The sequence below is a fragment of the Macaca nemestrina genome, chromosome 18 (genome assembly GCF_043159975.1).
Source record: "Macaca nemestrina isolate mMacNem1 chromosome 18, mMacNem.hap1, whole genome shotgun sequence".
NCBI lineage: Eukaryota > Metazoa > Chordata > Mammalia > Primates > Cercopithecidae > Macaca > Macaca nemestrina.
This window is the reverse complement of record NC_092142.1, coordinates 69,542,963-69,563,499: the sequence shown is the minus strand read 5'-3', so window position 1 is coordinate 69,563,499 and position 20,537 is coordinate 69,542,963.

Here is a 20,537-nt window from a genome sequence, read left to right as displayed (position 1 = left end):
TAGGACCTGTGTCTGGCCTGAATAGTCTGAGGTATGAGGAGGCTAGATTGTGATGTTTACACTTAGCCTCTGTCTAAACATTCGCCTGGAAATTTGCAGCCATGCTGAGCACATGCATCCCTCCTGCAGCCTACAGTAGACATATGATAGACAGGAGATGGTCGTCAGGGTGCTGGGCTCAGTGGGAAGTCAAAGATGCGGTAGTGCGAAATACACACGCACGGGTTGACCTTTGTAAAGGCACTACTCACACGCTCCTGAGATGCCCATACAGCCTAACAGCATGTTAGAACGAACACAACCCAAAGACTCCATGTCTGATCATTTCTGATGCTTAGAGGCCCATTCCAAAGGCATCTCCCCCTCTACATTTGCCTTTGGGCACAGTTGAGGCACTGCCTTCTCAAAGGACCCCATTCCTGCCCCTTCATGCAATCTTCAGTCACATAGAGAGACATTTCCCCTGGCATCATCAGTAACCAGCACAATAACAAGTCACCAGAATCGTCAAGCTGGATCCAATGCCAGCCCAGGTGAGATTTTTCCTTCCTGTGTGTGGCCTTCTGGCACCTGTTTTCTCTTTGAAGCTCTTTTTTCTTCCTGGGATGAGAACCCAGAATTGGGGCTCTGATCTCCATTCACCAAACCATCCCAGGCTAAAGCTTTCTTCTCTGGAGGCCCAGGAAAGGCACAATAGTTCAGTCACATCAGGTTCCTGCCAACTAAGAAGCCCGAGTTTCACAGGAAAAGCCACCATTCATCCCAAATTCACCATGGTCTGACTTTTGCAAAGGCCCTAAAATACAATTAATAACACAATTGCATCTTAACTTAGAATTTTCCACTTGGTAGCTTTTCTCAGGTTGGCTGTCATTGAAAAGGTGCTTTTTGCTATGCTGTTTTTTTTTTTTTTTTAATTTAAACCTAAAGAACACTACAATGCTTTACTCTTAGTTGCTAATGTCCAGTTGAGTTCTACCCGGCATAGATACTGAAGGTTCCCTAGTAGAAAGGAATCGCTCTCTGTCATTTATTGTAAAGTGTGTGCCTGGCAGTTGAAACTGATTGAAAAGAAATCAAATGTTTGGATGAAAGTGATACAATGATGTAGCGTGAAGTATAATCCATACATTTCTAATGGATGCCAGAGGAAGCTCCAGCTAGAAGTCATGTTATTTTTACATACTAAGAGTAACAAGTCATTAATTTGTACTCCTTAAATAACTTATTAAGGCTACATGTGCAAGCTCTTATACAAAACCCAAAGCCAGGGATAAGTGAATGAGTGAATGAGTTCAATCATCCAAGCCTTAGTTCATGCATTCATTCTTTCAGCAAACTTTCAGTGAGCAACTTACCGTATGTCACGCACTGGGCTATATGCTAAGGATGTAACAGTAAGCATGTGGAAGCTGAATCCCTGCCCTTATGGAGCTTAGAGACCAGTGAAAGGGACAGACATTAATTATCTGATCATAAAAGAAAATAGGAAACTGTATTTGAGCCAAGGTCTATGAGGTATATGAAGCTTTGAGTATTTATAATGAGGAAATCTTACCAAATCCAGGAGGTCAGGGAAAGCTTAAGTAGGCTAAGACCTTACACCAAAGTAGGAGTTAATTAGGCAGAGAGAAATAAGGGGAAGAAGTATGGCAGGCAGAGGAACTAAAAGATGGCCAGAGAGGCCACAGTGGAGGGAAGAAAGAAAAGCCTGATTAGAGAGACAAGATAGAGACACAAAGCAATCCCTGGGCTCATCCATCCCTCAAGACAGCATCAATGACAGATGAAAGGCAACACAGCCAGACAGAATAAAGCAAGTGCTAAACAAAGGTTCAAACCAATGCAGGAACAGTGGCTGGAACCCCAAGAAAGGATGCAAGAAGGAGGTCGACTCTGAACAGAGTCTAGAATAGGGGTTGACCAACTATGGCCCCCAGGCCAAATTCTGCCACTGCCTGTTTTTGTAAATAAAGCTGTACTGAAACACAGCCACGCCCATTCATTTACACATTGTCTAGGGCTGCTTTGCCACGACAATGGCAGAATGGAGAGTTGCTACGGAGACCATCAGGCCCGCAAAACTGAAAATATTCAGTATCTGGCCCTTTACACAAAAGTTTGCTGACTCCTAGTCTAAAAGGATAAGCAGGATTTGAAATCAATGGGACAAGAGAAAAAGTGTGCCAGCACCTCCTGCCTTTCACACCTGCAAGATACAAACTTAAGCATGTCTTTCAGCGGATGCTCTGATGGCAAGAGTCATAGAAGGGAAACGGTGCACGATAGACATTTTTAATGATATCTCAGAAATCACACTAGGCCAGATTTGTGCATTTGGGCATATTTTGCTCCACGGAATAATTACACTCCAGGAAAGTTGATGGTACCTTGGCATCTCAAGTTGATTCCCTTGGGGAATTATACAGGGACATGATACAGAAAATAAACAAAAACAATGTGCTCAAATCAGTGAGACAAACACTAAATAAATTTGAATCGGCTTCCCTACTGCAGGACTTATCAGAGCCTTTAATATCCTACTGTGCTTTGGAAATCTCCAGGAGAAAGAAAAAGTTATGTTGCATGTCTCAAATTTATTTCATCACAGACTCCTTGTTTTCCAAAGTCATCTTATCAGGACAGAGTTGCTTGAAGCACAGCGTGAGAAACACTGGCCTGAACTTTTTATAAAGCAAATGCCCTTTTCTTAATATCCTCCAAAACAATGTCAGAAATGTGTTTTCTTTCCAAATAATTTCAAGACTGTCAGCAGAACCAAGGGTTAACTGTGGCAAGCTAGAAACCTATGGGTACGTGGGAAGCGAAACCGCCTCCCTCCCTTAACCACTGATTCTTCCCACACAAACCCTTTTGTGTGGATTTTGTGGAGGATTTTATTCCTATTTCCTGTGAAAACTCCCACATCTGAGATGCCCTGGCTGAGTATTTAGAGCTACCTGCATTTGCCTCTTTTCTCTTCTACAAATTGTCAACATCAGCAAATTGCACTTGGCTCAAAAATTCTAAATTCAAAGCAGCAGTATATGAGAAAATAATGAATATTTTTAACTTCTTGAATAAACCGTCCTATTGCATTCCAAATCCTGGATGCCAAATTTCTTTTAAATATTGCCAAAGATGCCCTTCCTCTGGTCATTCAGTACGCAAATGAACAGTAGCCGGCTAGTTCAAAATCTCAAAGAAATCGGTCACAGACAAGACAGCAAACTGCGCTCACTGTTCCCAGTGCACCACATCTATTGCACAGAAGAAATGGATTCAGGTACCTGGCAGGCCAGTTAACTAGCTCAAAGACTGACATTATCCTTAAGAATGCAGATGTTACAGCCGGGCGCAGTGGCTCACGCCTGTAATCCCAGCACTTTTGGAGGCCAAGACGGGCAGATCACGAGGTCAGGAGATCGAGACCATCCTGGCTAACACGGTGAAACCCTGTCTCTACTAAAAAGAAAAAGAAAAAATTAGCTGGGTATAGTGGCAGGTGCCTGTAGTCCCAGCTACTTGGGAGGCTGAGGCAGAAGAATGACATGAACCCGGGAGGCGGAGCTTGCAGTGAGGCGAGATCGCTCCACTGCACTCCAGCCTGGGCGACAGAGCCAGACTCTGTCTCAAAAAAAAAAAAAAAAAAAAAAAAAAAGACTCTGTCTCAAAAAAAAAAAAAGAGAAAAGAATGCAGATGTTACATATTTCTATTCCCCTTTAGACACATTCAAAAGACCCAAGAGAAGGCCAATAACCATTTTCAAAACCAACCATAAAAATCTACAAACATTCTAGAGCTTCTCCAGGCAGGCAGCTCCCAGGGTATTCACAGCCCTGGAGAAATGGGCCAAATTTTCCATTCTCAAGGCTAAAGGGATTTGAAAAGGACAACAGAAAAATCACACCACTGATGGCGAGCATCCCTGAAGGCAAAGTCCGATTTCAGAGTCTGGTACTAACGTCCGGAAGCAGCAGGCCATGTGTCCACTCTGAAGTTGTCACACTTTGGCAGAGAATCCCTGCAGGGTCAGAGCAGCCCTGGGGGCTCTGATGAGAGGTGCTAAATAAGTTAGTGCTATCGTTTATTAGAGCATAAGAAACAGATGGGAATGGGCAAAATGACAGCTGGAAGAGTGAGGTTTCGGAAGATGAGTATCTACAGCACTCGGAAATTCATCTACACGATGCCTATTAACATTCACGGGAATGGCTTTCTTAGCACCAGCTACGGATTCTGCAGCCTCTCGCAAATTCATTCCTTAGCTTTTTCTCCATCACACAGACACTTAATCTCATATCGAATTATAAAATAATTGGCAATCTCACAAATTTCTCTTGAAGAACTCTCCCACCAAGAATGATTATTTTCAACTCATTGCTCCTTGCATCCACAGGAGACTGGGAAGACACAAGAAGGAGCTAAGGGGAGATAGGATGGGAAAGGGAAGGAAGGGGTGGAGGAAGTTCACCTATTATGGCCATCCTTCAAGGACAGGGACAGGCAATTGGACATCTATTTGTCCCCATTTGGCCAGGGCTGGCCCTTACCTGACTAGAGTTTCACCTGGTTTGTTCTTTGTTTTTGAAATGGAGTCTCTCTCTGTCACCCAGGCTGGAGTGCAGTGGCATGATCTCAGCTCACTGCAACCTCTGCCTCCTGGGTTCCAGCAATTCTCCTGCCTCAGCCTCCTGAGTAGCTGGGATTACAGGCACATGCCACCACACCCGGCTACTTTTTGTATTTTTAGTAGAGACGGGGTTTCACCATGTTGGTCAGGCTACTCGTGAACTCCTGACCTGGTAATCTGCCCACCTCGGCCTCTGAAAGTGCTGGGATTACAGGCAAAGCCAGTGCACCTGGCCTCATTTTTTTTTTTTTTTTTCATTCTTGAAGCCATTGGTTTTTGACCCAGATGGCAGCAATCCACCAGGGCTCTGCTATATGCTGAGGTTCCCAGCCTCCTCACACGTCCTGAAAAGTTCCAGCTCACTTGGGGTTGTTTGGACATAAGCCCCTATGTTTACTGTATAAGGAATGGTAACCTAATAGCTTAAGAAACAGTACAAAGACCCATTCCTTAAGACTAGAGGTAGAAGACTGACATAAGTATAAGACAACTGATTCAAGAAATATCCCTTGATAACTAACTTTTAACAAATGAAACTATTTTAAGCAAAATAAGGCCCTTTTTAAGTTTTTTTGTTTTCGTTTTCAAGAGACAGGGTCTCACTCTGTTGCCCAGGCTGAAGTCTACAGTGCAATGACACAATCAGAGCTCACTGCAGCCTTGAACTCCTGGGCTCAAGCAATCCTCCCCCCTCAGCCTCCCAAAATGCTGGGATTAGAGGCATGAGCCACTATATTCTTTTAAAAAGCCTTTTAAAGCTTTTATCCAGTGTTTTTTTCTTTACTATTTGCTCACATGCTGGTATATGTTAAATATATATCTACACACACACATCTTGAACATCTGTCATTTTTTTTTTTTTTTTTTTTTTTTTTTTTTGAGACGGAGTCTTGCTCTGTGCCCCAGGCTGGAGTGCAGTGGCGCGATCTCGGCTCACTGCAAGCTCCGCCTCCCCGGGTTCACGCCATTCTCCTGCCTCAGCCTCCCGAGTAGCTGGGACTACAGGCGCCCGCCACCTCGCCCAGCTAATTTTCTTGTATTTTTAGTAGAGACGGGGTTTCACCGTGTTAGCCAGGATGGTCTCGATCTCCTGACCTCGTGATCCGCCCGTCTCGGCCTCCCAAAGTGCTGGGATTACAGGCTTGAGCCACCGCGCCCGGCCGAACATCTGTCATTTCATTGAGAAATATTACTAGATTTTTTTTTCTCACAAATCCTCTTCATCACAGTGGTTGATAAGTGTCAGAAATTTGGGGGGGATTTTGAAATCATGAGGCAGGCTGTATGACAGTCAAATTTAGTGTTTTGTTTTCTACATGAACATCTATAGCAGCCTTATACACAAAGAATATAATGGAACAGAAGTCATCCTGCCCAACACTTTCAGAATTTCTCAAAAATAGTTGTAGATCAGTTTTACACAGGCTTCTAGCAATTATTTCAAACATTTATTTAGCCTATAATCCCAGCACTTTGAGAGGCTGAGGCAGAAGGATCGCTCAAGGCTGGGAGTTCCAGACCAACCCAGGCAACAGAGCAAGACCTCATCTCTACAAAAAATTTAAAAGTTAGCTGGGCATGGTGGTACACACCTGCAGTCTTACCTACTTGGGAGGCTGAGGTAAGAGGATTGCTTGAGCTCAGGAGTTTGAGGCTGCAATGAGCCATGATCAGATCACTCAAGTCTGGGCAGCAGAGCTAGACCCCAGCTTAAAAAAAAAAAAAAAAACTTTAGAATCAGTTACCAATTCCTTGCAAGATGGGAAAAGGAATATAAAACAGAGTTCCTGTCCTCAAGAAAGTCACAATCTTAATCAAATGGGACATAAAATTTAAACCATCATTCTTCAGCAAACTAACACAAGAAAAGAAAACCAAACACCGCATGTTCTCACTCATAATTAGGAGTTGAACGAGAATACATGGACACAGGGAGGGGAATATCACACCCTGGGGCCTGTCGGGGGTTGGGGGCCAAGGGGAGGGATAGCATTAGGAGAAACACCTAATGTAGATGATGTAGTAGAAATACCTAATGTAGAAATACACCATGGCACGTGTATACCTATGTAACAAACCTGCACATTCTGCTCATGTATCCCAGAACTTAAAGTATAATTTTAAAAAATTAAAACAAACACACAGATAATAATAACTACATCATACAATATGGTACTTGACATATGGTAGGTATTGAGCACCCACCATAGGTCAGTTACCATATTGTATAATGTGTGTGTGATTTTATGCATATATGTATAAGTGTGTGTATGTGTATACATATAATCTCAGTTGCTTCCCTCCAAAATAAACAATGAGGGTGGTATGTCTGAAAAAGGATGAAGAAATTAAGACTCAGAAAAATTAAATAAATTACACCATGAAGTGCCATATAGTGTACTGATGCCCTAGAAAGGAGGAGAGATTAGTGATGTGCGTGAGTCACTCAAGTTTCTCTGAAGACCTGGCCAACGTGAGCCTCTACGAGTTAAAGGAAACTCAAGGTTGATTCTGGCACATCTGGACTGACAGTTTATCTGGTTCACTCCCTGCCCCAGGCACTCACTCTCTGATCTTTTGCCATGAAACACAATTCTTCATCTCATGGTGTAATGGGGTTCAATAAATAACACCCTTGCTTCTTGCAAGGAGAGAAACAGTAAGAGCAACAGATGAAGGATCATTTCTTTACTAATGAAAAAGGTTAAGTTGTAGGATGTAGAGCAAACTGTCTGATAAGTAAAGCCCAGAATGAGATACAGATTTTCCTGCAGGGTCACAGCATATGAAGTGTTCTTGGAGGGATGGCGGGTCCCAAGAGAAAGAGGCACACAGCCAAGCCAAAGCCTCACTTATTCCTCCCAGATTTACTGATCAGTTAAATCCACATCTGCCATGTCAGAGTTAGGCCAGGAGTTAAACTAGCAGATACTTTCTCACTTGGAAGGAAACATTAGTAGTGGGAAAGAACTACCAGCTGGGCATGGTGGCTCACGCCTGTAATCCCAGCATTTTAGGAGGCCGAGGCAGGCGGATCACGAGGTCAAGAGATCAAGACCATCCTGGCCAACATGGTGAAACCCCGTCTCTACTAAAAATACAAAACTTAGCCGGGCATGGTGGTGCACACCTGTAGTCCCAGCTACTCATGTCACTGAGGCAGGAGAATCCCTTGAATCTGGGAGGCAGAGGTTGCAGTGAGCCGAGATTGCACCACAGCATTCCAGCCTGGCGACAGAGCGAGACTCCGTATCAAAAAAAAAAAAAAAAAAAGGAAGCGTCTCCCGCAGTGGGGTCTGCCACATATACTACATTTAACAGTGCACAAATGTGACCTAGGTGAGACTTTGCAGACTGTTAGTAGAACAGGGAAGGACTTGAAGGAGAAGAGCAATGGAGGAAGGTGGCCCTCAGAAGTGACTGGAAAAGGTGTTCTGGTAGCAAAGGTGCCACTCTATGTTATGACTCCCCCAGTTACCAAAAACAAAGCAAATAAAAACAACACCTGAAGCAGCTGCTGCAGGGTGGGTGAGGCTGTGAGACAAAGTACTCCCCCGAGAGGGTGCCTGTGAGACCGGGAAGTGAATTGAGCTAGAAGTTCCTCTGTCGGGGTTTTCTTTTTTTTTTTTTTTTTTCTTTGAGACGGAGTCTCGCTCTGTCGCCCAGGCTGGAGTGCAGTGGCCGAATCTCACCTCACTGCAAGCTCCGCCTCCCAGGTTTAGGCCATTCTCCCGCCTCAGCCTCCTGAGTAGCTGGGACTACAGGCGCCCGCCACCTCGCCCGGCTAGTTTTTTGTATTTTTTAGTAGAGATGGGGTTTCACCAGGTTAGCCAGGATGGTCTCGATCTCCTGACCTTGTGATCCACCCGTCTCGGCCTCCCAAAGTGCTGGGATTACAGGCTTGAACCACCGCGCCCGGCCTCTGTCGGGATTTTCTAAGAGACCTAGGAAGGAAACCAAAAGAATCCAGACATGACCGTCTCTAATTTTGGGGTAGCGTCTTTTCTAAGCTAAGGAACAGCTGATACCCTCCAAGTAGTCAAGAAAATTATGTTTCTTTCCCCTTTTCCCACCGTACCTTTTTCCCCTTTCCCCACCTTTCCTCCTCCACCAACCCTCTTCTGTTTTTTTTTTTTTGAGATGGAGTTTTGCTCTTGTCATCCAGGCTGGAGTGCAATGGTGCGATCTCAGCTCACTGCAACTTCCACTTCCCGGGTTCAACCGATTCTCCTGCCTCAGTCTCCCAAGTAGCTGGGATTACAGGCACGAGCCACCACACCCAGCTAATTTTTGTATTTTTAGTAGAGACGGGGTTTCACCATGTTGGCCAGGCTGGTCTTGAACCCCTGACCTCAGGAGATCCGCCTGCCTCGGCCTCCCAAAGTGCTGGGATTACAGGCATGAACCACCACACCCAGCCTCTGCTTTCTTTTTTCCCCACATATTAAGAGAAAAAGGAAAATTATGCTTAAATTTCCTGTTTTCCCTTGAAATAGTCAAGGGTGTTTTTCAGCCAGCCTAGGCTTTAACTAAATGTGCCTTACTCCCTGTTCTCTTACTACTTTTTCCACATCCTGGCCAGGAGCAAGTTATAATTCAAAAGGGCCACAAAAGAAAATGGGCTCACGGAAATGAAAAGAATTGTACTCACTTTGCATGGAAAGGAAAATGGAGGAAAATGGAATGGTATTTATTTCAAGTACATGAAAGCTTTCAGTCAAAGTTGAGAACAATGTTTTAGGCCAGAACAAGAGGGGAGAGATTTAAAACGTAGCACCAGGAACTTTCTTTCACTCAAAGTAGGTTGTCTTGAGTGTCCCCAAGCAAACTTAGGAGCCTCTTCTCTACTGCTCCCATTCCACATTGAATCCATCTGCCTAAGAACAATCATCTTATTTGATTGCACATGTTTGTCTACAAAGTCCACTACAACCGGAGACAGTAGGCAACCTGAGGATAGCATTTAACATAATGCCTACATCAGAAAAAAAACTGAATATTTATAGGCTGAATCAATTTAAAGTAAGATTCTTAAATACAGAAATGGGTTATTTAACATGTTCATTTTTTGTAGGGGTGGAGAGAAGGAAACTTTAAAAATGCAATAGATTCAGGACTTGAGTCATTTCATAAACACATAAGAATAACAAAGGATCCTCAGATGTAACTGAAGTAGTCATTGGAGCTATTGACAATGTTCAGTACACATTCTAGGTCATGAAGCGGGATCACATTGCCCCATCTACTCAGAAGCAACTGGTGTTAATCAACAAAATATGACCAGCATTGACTGGTCACATCCAAGCATTCAAGGCTCACCAATCTCTCTTTTCCTTCCTCTGGCATTGTTGCTGCCTGCCGTGGTTTGGATGTGGTTTGTCTCTGCCAAAACTCACGTTGAAACTTAATTGCCAATGTAATGTGGTTGGGAGTACTTCCTTCCTTAGATGATTAGTTCATTAAAGCTAGATTAATGTCTCTTTTAGGACACTGGGTTAGTTCTTGAGTGAGTGGATTTGTTCCCTTGAGAGTGGGGTGAGGTCGCCTCTCACCTTCCGCCTCCTTGGCAAACCTGCTTCCCCTTCCACTTCTCTGCCATGTTATAACGTGCAGCATGAGACCTTCACCAGAAGCTGAGCAAATGCTGACACTATGCTTCTTGGACTTCCCAGTCTCCAAAATCATGAGCCAAATAAACTTATTTTCTTTAGAAATTACCCAGTCTCTGGTATTCTGCTGCAGCAACACACAATGGACTAAGACAAAGATGGAATCAAGATGGAGCTTCTGACAGATCAGGTCTAGGAATGACAATGATGAACCTGAGCTCAGTGCACCATGTGATGGGCCATATGAATAAATTAACAAGTTAGAACTAAACTCGTGTTAATATCTTTGGAATGGTTGTTTGATCAAGCCTCACTTGCCTTCCATCCCTAAGACCTATTTATCTACTTAGGTAAATCTTGGAAATCCTGGAGACAAAAAGTGTTGCAGTAAAGAAACAAACCACTTTCAATATGTTAATGGTGTTTTGCTCTTGAAACCTATTCAACTTTTCACAAAGAGCTCTCCATGCCCATGCTCCAGAATCACTGTGAGCACAAGAATTCTTGGACGCACACAGACACCGGCTGAATTCTATTTCTATTTCCACATTCCCGTTATTTTCTTTCCTTTTTTCAGACAGAGTTTTGCTCTTGTTTCCCAGGCTGGAGTTCAATAGCGCGATCTCAGCTCACCCACAACCTCCTTCCCAAGTTCAAGTGATTCTCCTGCCTCAGCCTGCTGAGTAGCTGGGATTAAAATTTATTAATTTTAATAAAACATTAAATACACTGGTTAATTTTGTATTTTTAGTAGAGATAGGGTTTCTCCATGTTGGTCAGGCTGGTCTTGAACTCCCGATGTCAGGTGATCCATCCGCCTCGGCCTTCCAAAGTGCTAAGATTACAGGTTTGAGCCACCACACCCAGGCTCCTGCTGTTTTCAAAGGAAATCTATTCCTCTCTCAGCAATGGTATAGGGACAGAATATTGTCCATAAAGCCCCAGTGTCACTGCCACACATAGTCGGACATGACATGGTTGGCTCATTACAATTTACATGTCTCCATTTCAACATGACCACTTAACACCAAGTGTTTGTCCCACTAGAAATGTCAGAGAGTTGTCGGGTTTTGACTGAATTTGGTAAATGACTACTGTATCTCTAGTGCTCCAAATTGGCTCAGAAAGCCTTTCTTCCATTAGGACTTATATGTTGCTTTTCCTGTTTTGGGATGCTCTGGCCAGAGCTATAGCCAACATACACCTTAACTTTGTTTTGGAGTTTTGTGAGTTCTATTGAAACAAAATGGCAAGTAAAATATTTTTATATGAGCATATTTCTGTCATGTTTAATGGATTCTAACAAAGTTAGGTACATGGGTGAATTGATGAGAAAATGGCTCCTCTTGCCAGCTCAAAAAATGCATATTGCCAATTTAATTTCTACATAGCAAAATCAGCTACATGAGGTTTGAATAAGGTCCAGCACTTGGAAAACCTCAATGAATCCTAATATAGCTTCCAGATACCTAAAAAACATAAGACGTTTGAAAGACTTTTGCAAAGAGTAAAGTATTATTTGAAAGGGGAGTTTCCTATTTGGGAGTCAGGTATCAACAGGCTTTTTCAACCTCATTGAAAAAGATTTGTTTCTGTACATCAAGCTGTACAGAAAGGAAGCAGAAGCATATGTGATTTAGTGAGGTCCTGCAAGTCAACAGCTACTCTGTGTGTGCACGCGCGCAGGTATGGTGTGTACCAGTACATCAGGAATGAGTTGGAGTTTTCTGAAGCCAGAGGTTCACCAAGAAGCTTCCTATGATGTTTTGTTGGCCTAAAAGGGCAGTTCAGGTAAAAGTCCATAGGAGGAATCTAAAGTTCAAATCCCAAGCCCGGTACATCAAGGAAGGATGAGGATGTCAGAGACAGCTAAGGAGGAAACCAGAATGATATCCTACCAGGAACAGTCAAAGGGGAGCATCCCAGGTGGCTGCTACTCATGTCAGTGGGTACTTGTAGCTCCCCTTACTGAGCTAGTTCATGTCTGTTATATTGGCCTGGTTGTACTAAAGCAGAAAAAAGTTAGGTCGGCCTGGCACGCATCCTGGCTAACATAGTGAAACCCTGTCTCTACTAAAAATACAAAAACAAAATTAGCCAGGCATGGTGGCAGGTGGCTGTGGTCCCAGCTACTCGACAGGCAGAGGCAGGAGAATGGTGTGAACCCAGGAGGCGGAGCTTGCAGCGACAGAGCGAGACTCCGTCTAAAAAAAAAAAAAAAAAAAAAATTAGGTCTACATGGGCAATGAATTGAGATTATGCTTTCGAGTATTTGGGTTACAATTTTAGAACTTTTCAAAAGGGAATATGAGTATATGAAGAGCCAACAGGTTGGAAGGTAATCCTTGCATTCCCCTACCTAAGCAATCACTATGATGAAAAACATCAAATTGTCTTAGAAAAACTTCAGTTCAGTGGAATACATGTGTACAGTGGAACAGAATAAAATGTTCAAGGGATTTTAAGTGTCCATCTTTGTGAAGCTATCTTGAGTCCATCATGATAAATCTACAGAATTAAAGTTATCTTCACTTCCCTGAGTCAAAGAAAGAAGGAGGCACCCAAAGCACTGAAATGGCTCCTCAGCACCCATGAATTTAGCCAAGATCCCTCAGCGGGCTATTCCTAAGGGGACATGCTGCTGCCCTCCGACATGGGAAACAGGTTCATGACTCCAGCCATCCCCATCACCCTAACCCTATCCCTGGGGACTGTGGTCCACGCCAACCTCTGAAGGAGATGCTCAGTGTACACCAGGCTCTTCTTGCTGGTTTTGCTACTAACATTTCCCCTGTGTCTTCTCTTCTCCATTTCCCATTCCTGGACCCATCCTCTGTCTCCTCCCATGTTCAATGACTGTCTCAAATCCCATCTTGCACAGGTCAGTTCTCTTGTCTAAGCATCTGGAGTGAACAGGGACCTAATCTTTGTCTCTGCACACTCAGCTCAGGGTCCAGTATACAGCAGGCATTCAATACATGCCGAATAGATCAGGGAATGAGTGATATATGACCCTCGTGCTAAAGTGAGGCTGCTAGGCTCTGAGGGGTGAGGATGAAAGTAGCAGAGAGGTAAGATGGGGAAAATGGAAACAGCCAAGAGGAGAAAAAGAAAGAGGGGCAGGAATTCACCCATCTCCTTTTGCTGCTAAAAGGCCACCTTTCCTCAGTTCCAAAAGCCCCCACCACCATCACAGAAAAAGCAGGCAGGGGATCGCCCCTTTAATGATTCATACACAACCCTCAGCTGAAAGTTCCACAACTACTTTACATTTAAATATGGCCTGGATGTTCATTCCAACCTAATTTCACTTAGGTACACGATGTAATTTCTCCTGGTCCAATCTTCGGGAACAGGCTGGCATTTTCTCAACAACAATGTCCTTTGATATAGAACCTTCTGGTACCACGGTCTGATACAGAAGGATTTAACGTTCCCTGTGTTCCAGAGTGTCGGGCTCTATCGCACATTCGAGGACAGAAACACTTTTTGTCCACAGCACCTACAGAGCCTCCAGGGCACTGCAGAGTTGTGGTTCTCAACAATTCCTTGTCAATTCCCACATACCCTGAGTGGTGCCGCATTATGCAACATGCCTGTAAGCTGCCTTGTACGCCACAAATTGAGGTAAGACCACGACAGTATTTTGAAAGTGGTCAACTGATGTGATTTCCATTCCTCCTCCCGGTAAAACATGTCCCGTGGCCACCATTTCACTCTTCCAGTTGGGAGGGGGTTGGGGAAGAGGCAGGTAGGCAAAGGAAACTGCTCCAAACAACAGGAAGGGGAATGAGAATGCCTATCCCTTCCAGCCCAAAGGAATTCGCAGGACACCAGGAAAAGCAATAGGAAAGCAGGTGGTGAAAAATGCATGTGTGGACCAACATTCTCCAGGCTGGAGTCCTGAAAGTGGAGAAGTATGTGAAATCCGTTAAAGGGGAAAACCCAAGCAGAGAAACGTCTTCCTTCTCATGAGGCACTTAGAATCAACAAAGACTCTATCAGAGAATGACTCCCTTCACCCCATACCAGCCAGGGGTGCCCACAACAGAGTGAAACTGGAGAACAGGCAGAGGTCTTAAGACCCCGAGTTTAGCTTTCCCCATCTCCTTCAGCTCCTACATCACAAGGAAAGTATCTGTTGGTTGTTGGGTATCCTGTGGAAGACCCAGAAGTAGCTGATGAGCTGGGGGCGGGTGGGAGTTGGGTGCACAGCAGGGATTCAGTGAACCCGAGAGCCACAGACTGCAGGGGAGACATGGCAGACCAGGAATCATAACAATCAGGGTCCAGGAAGACACTCGGGCTTGGAGGCGCTGAGTCAGCTGGGAGGTCGGCATGACCAGGCTGAGAGAGAAGAGACCATCATCTCGGAACTGTCAACTTCAGCACCAGTGACAGCAAGGCACCTAGCAACCAGGCAGATACAAGATGACGCCACGACCGCAAGAGGGTCCCCAGTGCACAGGCCACTATCTCTTCCCCAAGAGCTGAGATCCCTCCACCACCCATTAGGGACCTCTCTTGGAGAAGAGCAGAGGCAGAGGAAAAATCTAAAAGAATAAAGTTTTACCCTAAAGAAAACTTTGCATAAGAAGTGACTTAAATTATTGAATCAGACCAAATTTCATTTTTCCTTGATACTCAGCAGAGTGGAGGCTGCCAAGGAAGAGTAGACTGGACATGAAACATTTAAAAATACATTTTAGTTGCACACGAACGCATAGTGTGTACATTTGCAATCCAACTTCATGACCTTTCGTACTTTATATGAAAAACGATGATTGCAACTGGGCACAGTGGCTCATGCCTGTAATCCCAGCACTTTGGGAGGCTGAGGCGGGTGGAGCACTTGAGGTCAGGAGTTCGAGAACAGCCTGACCAACATGGTGAAACCCCTCCCTACTTAAAAAAAAAAAAAAAAAAAATTAGCTGGGCGTGGTGACACACACCTGTAATCCCAGTTACTTGGGAGGCTGAGGCAGGAGAATCGCTTGAATCTGGGAGGTGGAGGTTGCAATGAGCTGAGATTGCACCACTGCACTCCAGGCTGGGCAACAAGAGTGAAACTCCGTCTCAAAAAAAAAAAAAAAAAAAAGAAAGAAAGAGAAAGAAAGAAAGAAAGAAAAAGAGAAACAACGATTGCAAGCCACCTCATCATGGCACTGCTTGATGCTTACTGCCACCAGGGGAAACAGTTGCTGAGAAAGGGTAAGTCTTCGGTGAGCTGCAGGTGCCTTCCAAGGACCATGGTGGAAAGGATTTATCCCCTTGCCTTAAGTTCCTGGAGCTGCTATTTCAACCTGCTGACTCAGACAGGTAGACCACGCATGGCCAGGAGCTACAGGCTTGGTCGGCTTTTTTTGCTAGGAGTACAGTCTCCATCCTATGCCCCATACCTATCCCCACATCTGTGCCCTCTGACTCCACCACAGTTCTCCTCTTGGGATGCAGTCAGATGGCGGCCATAAGCATGTGTATATGTGCGTGTGGATATGCAAGACAGTGGCAGCCAAGGCTCCATGCTACTAGTAATAGCGTCAATTAAAACAACAACAACAAACTTGCCTCTAATTTTATTCCAGGGACCTAACACTTCCATACACAGAGGTTCCAGGATAGGGGCCGCCCACCCACCAGCCATAGGTTCCAGGATAGAGGCCACCCACCCACCAGCCATAGTCAGGGTAGATACCTGACTTCGTTTCTCTAAAATGCAGAGGGAGCTCTCCCCTCCCCACCCACTGCCACCTCCCATGCCCCAGCTCTTACGACCCACGGAAGGCATCGCCTGACCAAATCAGAATTATCTCTTTTCTAACACTTATTTTTTTTAATTCTCTGCGAATGGAACCCCCACTTCACGATTTGTGAATCCACTGTTCAACTCCTGCACAAGTTTTCAGAAACACATTACGTACAAAATAAAGGACTGTCTGATTTCTTTTTTCCCCATTTTGTTATTTGGATTTCTTTCTTTGTTTTTGCAGAATTTTTCTAGAATAGGTGTCAATTTACTTTGTAAACATTGTGCTTAATTGTTTGCAAGACTGCAGAATAACTGGCACGAAGTGAAGTTATTTTAGACAAGAACAAACAATTTGAATATGGCAGTTAGTGGGGAACAGAGAACAAAGACTGGAGTTTTATTTAAAGAACAAGTCAATCACGCCAATAGAAAGACAATGCATAGACGCCTTCCGTGTGCCGGCTGAAAAGCCCCAAGTTGCTCTGTTTTAAAACGTGTGAAGATATTCAGCACAAAAGGCCTGGTTTTGAACATCGATAAAAGAAATTCAGGAAGAACTACTGTGGTTCACAAAGAAACAAAGCCTTTGCCACTGAGGAAACGGATTGTGTCCTGTGAAACCCAGTAGTCAAAGATGACAGGGTCTGGTCTTATAGCGGTGTAGAGAATCAAGAAATTGACATGGAAGTCTTATGCAAACCAACTTAACACATATTCCATCAAATATGTTAAATGCATCAGACAAGGAACAGGAAATACTGAAAACCCAAGACAACAGCTCTACAAAGACGGCTCTCCTCATATAATCTACCTTCAATCCCCACTTCTCACAGCAAGATACCCTGTATTTTTTCATCTGTGGGTTTACTTGGAATGAGATTCCAAGTCAGCAGGTCAGCAAACATTTTCTGTAAAGAGCCAGACAGTAAATATTTTAGGCTTTGTGGGCCACTAGGTCTCCATCGCAGCTATTCAACTTCACCTCTGTCCTGTGACAACAGCCACAGACAGTTTGCAAACAAAGGGGCGTGGCAGTGTTTCAATAAAACTTTATGGACAATGAAATCTGGATTTTGTGTAATCTTCACGTGTCACAAAATATTATTTCGATTCTTTTTTCAATTATTTAAAAATATAGAAATCTTTCTTAGCTGCCCGGCCACAGAAAATTAGGCAGCGGGCTGTGGATTGCCCCCGCTTCCTGTATAACCCAGAAACCCTTCAGTGACCACGGTGAAATATTACCTGGTGCAGTTCTAAGCCACTATACTTTCGAACAAGTGTTTCAGAAGAACAGATGCCTACAAAGTATACAGAAACGGGAGTGGCAACCACATGAAATAACAGTAAGATAAGAAAAAAATGAACAAACCATAAAAAGAAAAGAGGTACAAAATGCAGTGAAATGGATGGGCCCAGGTCCCAGCTATGATGAAGTGATGTGTCCAGGGGGCATCGAACAGGACAGCTGTTTTGCTACTGGTACTTGGACTTGGTTGAAGGTAGGGTCTGACGAAAGTCCCAAATAAGAAAGCATGACCCTGTTCTTGTGAGCGGAAGATGAGAAAGGAAGGAGACAAGGAGATCATGAAAATAATGAAGACATTGAAGGCTAATACTATGGAGATTTCCTATGTGACAGGAATTATTCTAAATGCTAAATATACATCACTTAATCCTTATAACAGCCTTCTAGGCTTTATTATTAGTCCCATTTTATAGATGAGAAACCTAAGACCCTGAGATGGTAAATAACATGCGTGAGGGAGGGATGGGGGGACGGGAGGATGGGTAGAGGGATGGAAGGATGGACAGACTGACAGACAGGAAGGTGATAGATATGATTGATTGACAGCTGATACAGAGAGATCAGATAAGTTGGGCAGACATGTAGATGATAGGTAGATGGATAGGTAAATGACAGTAGATGACAGAGATAGATAATACAGAGATTAGTAGACAGATGATAGGTAGATCAATGGGTAGACAGATGGCAGACAGATAGATGGGACTGATAGATGGATAGGTAGGTAGGTAGGTAGGTGGATGGTAGGTAGATGATGAATAGATGATAGATAGCATTCCAACTCTAAAAATGGGGCACTCAACCCCACACTCTGCTGCTCTAATGGGCAATGGGCAATTAATAAAAGGCTGCTGGAACACAAAATGAGAACTAAAGAAGGAAGAGGTGGTAGGAGCTCCTCTTTTTTATAAGCAGCCATGCACTGATACCCTCTATTCTTCCAGGAGGTTAGTTTGAGCGGTGGTTTCCTGAAGGAAGTGAGTTTGAAGTCATTTTGAAATAAATGAAGGAACTAAATATTGAAACACGCACGCGACCACAGGAAGTGCGTTCGTGGAGGACCTGGAACCGGGAAAAACAAAGATTCAGAGGGGATTTGAGAGTGTGAAGATGATTTGAAGAGCCAGACGTTTTTTCCCTCAGATCTAACATGGGAGCAGATTTTCAAAAACACAGGTTCTACAAACTGCCTGTCTTTGATATCCAGGAGGAGCTCGTCGGGAATGCAAAGCAGCTACTACAAGAAGCACCTTCCTTCCTGGGTGGTGAAGCCGGCCCCATGCACTTAGGGAGTGGATTTTAAATATAAAGAGATTAGTGTCCAGTTATCCAGGCGGCCACTGGAATGACAGTAATTCACACCAAACCACATAAGGAGGAAACATCATCCATCACCCACATTTTTTAGGAGAAGAAAAAAAAAATCAGCTTTAGAAAACCAGATAACTACCCCTCAATCAATTCTGAGTCAGCAGATCTATTTACTCCTTTCTGATGCTGCGTCACTCGATTGAGTCTTGCTGGCTCCGTCAGGATTTTTCCAACATGTGTTGTCATGGATCGAAACCTTCCAGCAACTGTCCTTTCTCTCTCAAAATAGTGTCTTTTCTCATTCCACTCAGATCTGCTCAACTGATTTTGAAAAAGATGCCAAAATTCTTTTTTGTCTTTTTTTTTTTTGGAGACAGAGTCTCACTCTGCCACCCAGGCTGGAGTGCAGTGGCACAATCTTGGCTCACTGCAGCCTCAAATTCCTGGGCTCAAGGGATCACCCTGCTCAGCCTCCTAAGTAGCTGAACACAGGCATGTGCCACTCTGCCCAGCTACTGTAGAGACAGAGTCTCGCCATGTTGCCCAGGCTGGTCTCTAACTTCTGGACTCAAGCAATCTTCTTGCATAGGCCTCCCAAAGTGCTGGGATTACAGGCATGAGCCACCGTGCCTGGCCTGCAAAAGCTTTTTACTTTGAAAGTACATTGAAATTGTTCTGTACTTGGCAGTGGTGGTTCCATAGCTGTGTAGCTCCATCAACATTCATGGATCTATACACCAAAGTGTGAATCTGACTGTATGCAAGCGATATTTCAATTTAAGTAAGAGTCAAGGGAAAACAAAGGAAATACTGAAATTTCTGTCTGGATATGGAAGGCTTAAAAAACAGGAATGTCTGTCATCTCTGAGTATCTGCCTGAGTTTTGGAGGGCAAACATATGAATGAGCCAATTAAAGAGCTCATTTCTGGGTGACTGACAAATCACATTTGAGTTACTAAACTAGTTCTGGTTTGGGGATTGGTGAGTTTCACTGTATCAAGCTGTGACTCTGTTTAACCCAAGTATTCCCTCGAGGCCCTTCTTGGCTGTCTCTCTTCAAGCTGAAATTGAGAGGCTTTGCGAGTGGCCCTATAAACACGCTAATGAATGAATGGACAACTAATTACCTTGTAAATATGCATGAATAAGCACAGGCCTCAGATGCCTCTGCAGTAAGCCAAATGTCTGGGCGCCCCCTTGCTACTTACTTGTGCATGAGAAAACGTGTGACATTCCTACGGTGGAAGCTCAGGCCTCTCATTCTCAGAGGCAAATCTTTTTTTTTTTTTTGAGACGGAGTCTCGCTCTGTCACCCAGGCTGGAGTGCAGTGGCCTGATCTCAGCTCACTGCAAGCTCTGCCTCCCGGGTTTATGCCATTCTCCTGCCTCAGCCTCCTGAGTAGCTGGGACTACAGGCACCCGCCACCTCGCCCGGCTAGTTTTTTTTGTATTTTTTAGTAGAGACGGGGTTTCACCGTGTTAGCCAGGATGGTCTCGATCTCCTGACCTCGTGATCCGCCCGTCTCGGCCTCCCAAAGTGCTGGGATTACAGGCTTGAGCCACCGCGCCCGGCCCAGAGGCAAATCTTTAAACGGGGGGCGGCGGGGGGAAAGGTGCTGGTATAGGACACTTTAAAAGACACAGTAATAAAAATAACAGACAAATGTAGCCATGAAGGATAACCCATCACACAAGCTCCCATACCCCCATAAAAGAGTAAACTAACCTCTTGATCAAATTTTTCCAGTGAGGAGGCCCCTTTTTTTTTTCATTTTAAACTTGTTTTTAAATAGTTCTTTTTTCTCCTTTGTGTATACATTGTAGGTTACAATGATTCCCCTTGGTGCTCAAAGATTGTAGGGTTTTAAATGCCCTTAAGGGGCCAGGCACAGTGGCTCATGCCTGTAATCCCAGCACTTTGGGAGGC